This window comes from Quercus suber, unplaced genomic scaffold (genome assembly GCF_002906115.3).
Source record: "Quercus suber isolate HL8 unplaced genomic scaffold, Cork oak 2.0 scaffold_33, whole genome shotgun sequence".
Lineage (NCBI taxonomy): Eukaryota > Viridiplantae > Streptophyta > Magnoliopsida > Fagales > Fagaceae > Quercus > Quercus suber.
In genome coordinates this window covers 659,264-663,113 of record NW_027069498.1, presented here as the reverse complement: position 1 = coordinate 663,113, position 3,850 = coordinate 659,264, and the positions used below count along the sequence as shown (strand labels likewise).

Below are 3,850 nucleotides of genomic sequence, written 5' to 3'. Positions count from 1 at the left end.
TTGCTAGACTAGAAATGAATGTTTACATTGAATTATGCACTTGATGGTGCACTCTCCCATATAGATAGCGTGGAAGAAAACCATAAATTGGAGTTCTATGGAGTTCTTGAAAACTTGCCTCAATTTATGATTAGGAGTTCTACGATGATTGTATGTAACTCATTATAGAACATGGTGGAAAAATTGGATCTAAAGGAATGAGGAAACATTTTGGTCAAGATCAAGTGTCACAAATGTCTAAAAGGCTATTATTAGCACATGTTGACAAGTTTGGGGTAAATTTATATTGTAAACACGTAAAAATTGGCAAATGTTGTACACATTTGCAAAATTTGTACATTTTTTTTTTTGCAAATGTATATAATATTTGCCACTTTTTGTGTGTATACAATGTAAGCTTACATTACAAGTAGAAAGTAAACATATAAAGATCCTTAAAAAAAAAAAAAAAAGCTTAAACCAAGTTGGTGAACATGAAGGGTAAAAAAAAAAAAAAAAAAAAACGAAAAAGGCAACTCACTAAACCAAAATTACTATTCATGAGCCTAATGACTCTTTTTATATATAGACTAGCCATTATGTTATTGTAGAGTAAATGTTTAAGCCATTTTCTCAATTTAGGCTCAACAACACTGAAAACGCTACAGCCTTAAAATTATGCTTTTTTAAAATAGGGAATTATAGGGAATTGGTTTAGACTTCCTTCTGAAGTATTGCAAGTTATTTAATATAAATTATAGGGAATTCGTTTAGACGTCCTTCTAAAGTATTGCAAGTTCTTTAGAAATATACTTTTACTATCAACAATTTAGTTTCATTGTAATGATTGTCTCTAACTTTACCAAGAGTTTTAGTTTAGTGTTCAAAAATAAATATTTTGTTCAGATTTTTATTGTTCAATCAAATTCTCTAAAGCCTCATTGTACATAATGTAAACTGGATAGTGACAGTAAGAATCCTAAAATCATGAAAACGTTGTTGTTTGTTGTAATCGCTTTGAATACTTGGGATATATTTTGATGGGTGCTTACTAATTAGGAACCTCATGATCTCTTGGTCATCATTTGTAGCTTGGTGATAACGCCTTAAAATGTATACTTATTATATGTTTATGTGGGCGTTATCTCCTTATTACTATACTTAATTTGTATAATTAAGCCATGATTTGCATTAGTCCCTATTATTTATTTTTACATAATTTCTTGAATAAGATGCTTTATATTGTGTGTAATTTTCTACTTTTAGGAAATCATGTGAGAAAGATGAGTTTACAAGAATTTGTGAGAGAATTGAGGCCAAACTAGAATTAAAGGACCATGCTTAAATGTCTAAGGAGGTGCAGCTGGAGTGCTTGGATCATCTACAATGATTGGAAGCTTCAAAAAAGGAATGAAATCAAAGAGGCAGAATTTGAAAAGGAAAAATTTGATTTGATCACTGATCAGTATTTTGGGCATATCTCTCTCCTCAAAAATCCGATTGACACAAGGCTAGATGGGTTGGAACCATGACTTAAATATCTACAACTTTCCAGTTTTGAGTTTTTTGAAATCCTCAATTTTTGAAGGCCGAAATTAACTCACAAGTTACTACTGTAAACCTAGATGGAAATTAAAATAGTAAAAGTTATATTTTTCTTTGGACACATAGACATTAGGGTTTTGAAAGGAGGCTGTGAGAACAAATTTTGGGCAGAGAAAAACTTGTATTTTCCTTTCTCTAATGGCAGCCTAAACTCTTTGCTAGGGCTAAGGGTTATGTTTTTTCTATACAGTATGAATATTTAATGTGATTCTTTCTAGGATTTTATCAACGACATATTTGATTGTTCAATTAGATTTCTTTTGATGTATTAGTTCTTCCATGCTTTTAATAAGTTCAATCATATTTTTTTTTTTATTGTTTAGATGAATTTCTAATAGTTTCAAATAGAAATCAGGTTTTAAAGTAAATGATTTTTATTGAAAACTTTTCTAACTGCATTGTCAATCTAGGTTGCCATGTGTTCTTGAGTTGTCTCTGTTCAATTGAATCATAAGTATTTAATTGTATAAGAACAATCAATTATGAAATATATAATTTCTTAGATCACAAAGAATTTCATATCGATATAGGGAAACACCCCGATGCCCTAGTATTTACATTATTGACTTAAATAAGTTTTTATTATTATTCTCGTTAACAATCACCAAGCAAAAGTATTTTTCTTCTTTACCCAAAATTTTGTTTAATTATATTGTCTTTGAATCTATCTTGCTCCTTGTGGTTCGACCTCGGTACTCCGAGAATTATATTGCTACGATCTTCTGCACTTGGGAGTGAGCAAGCACTTGGTCCAAGGGATTCTATTTTTTAGTGTTTCATAAAAAGGATTTGGTCCAGCTATATATGTTATATTTTCCTCATTTTGATTAATGGTGAGCATTATGTATCTTGAACAAGAGTGTCATATTTTTTCAAACTTTTATTTAAAATTTGCGAATAGATGTTATTACATTACTTTTCAAAATTTTTTCTATACACTAACATTGATCTGATTCTATGACTTAAGACAACGGATACTTGAGAGCCTAAACCTTTGGTAGAGTAAGAAGTGTATACCAGAAATAGAATTAGAAGTATAAGGAGTGAAGGGAAAGATCAATTTTTATGACATATAATAATATTTTTTCATTATTTCATGACATATAATATATGTGTCTTCTTCAATTGGAATTTATTATAGATGTGGGATTTATATTATGGGTGAAAGCTATAGTAGGTTCTACAAATCTTATATCACTATTCAACTACTGGCTTGCACGTGTAGCCCAAACTAGTCTTATATATAAAAAGCGGTTATGCTGTTACAGTGCTTTGCATTGCACATTTTGGTTTTGTGTGCCAGCCTTCCCTTTTTTTTTTTTTTTAAATGTTTTCAACAGTAGCTACAGTACCAAGCGGCACTGTAGCTATAGGTTTTTTTTTTTTTTTTTATCTATGACTTAAGACAACGGATACTTGAGAGCCTAAACCTTTGGTAGAGTAAGAAGTGTAGACCAGAAATAGAATTAGAAGTATAAGGAGTGAAGGGAAAGATCAATTTTTATGACATATAATAATATTTTTTCATTATTTCATGACATATAATATATGTGTCTTCTTCAATTGGAATTTATTGTAGATGTGGGATTTATATTATGGGTGAAAGCTACAGTAGGTTCTACAGTTGATCTTATATCACTATTCAACTACTGGCTTGCACGTGTAGCCCAAACTAGTCTTATATATAAAAAGCGGTTATGTTGTTACAGTGCTTTGCATTGCACATTTTGGTTTTGTGTGCCAGCCTTCCCCTTTTTTTTTTTTTTAAATGTTTTCAACAGTAGCTACAGTACCAAGCGACACTGTAGCTACAGGTTTTTTTATTTTATTTTATTTTTCTTTCTGTATTCTGTATGTACTTTTTTTTCTTATATATATATATATATTATACTAACACAACAAATTTCACAATATTTTCACAATTATTGAGGTGTCGATTTCCTATAAATCAAAATAAAACAATAAAATATGAAACTGTGACCAACCACAACTGCGTGAATGCTTGTATAGTACTTTTGCATTGTACGTTTGGTTTAGTGAGTCACTGTCTTTTTTTCTCCAAATTTTGAACAATAGCTACAGTACCAAGCGGCACTATGTCTACAATAGGTTTTTTTTTTTTTTAGTCTTCCTTTTGTACTTTTTTTTTTTCCTTTTATATATATTGTTAAACTGACAAAAATCGGCAAACGTTGTGAAAATAGAGGTATTGTGAAAACGTTGTAATATTTTGTTGTATTCATAGACTTTTTTTTTGTTGTTGGTT

The 3,850-nt window shown here is 30.0% G+C and overlaps 1 long non-coding RNA gene across 4 annotated transcripts in view; it reads left to right on the top strand.

Moving 5' to 3' along the window:
• Nucleotides 1-1,852, top strand: part of LOC136066377 (uncharacterized) — a 6,831-nt gene extending 4,979 nt beyond the window's left edge. For all 4 annotated transcript variants that reach the window (XR_010627819.1, XR_010627820.1, XR_010627821.1 and 1 more), the window contains exon 4: nt 1,246-1,852. This is a non-coding gene — a long non-coding RNA (uncharacterized LOC136066377). The remainder of the gene's footprint in view (nt 1-1,245) is intronic.
• The last annotated feature ends 1,998 nt before the right edge of the window (nt 1,853-3,850 follow it).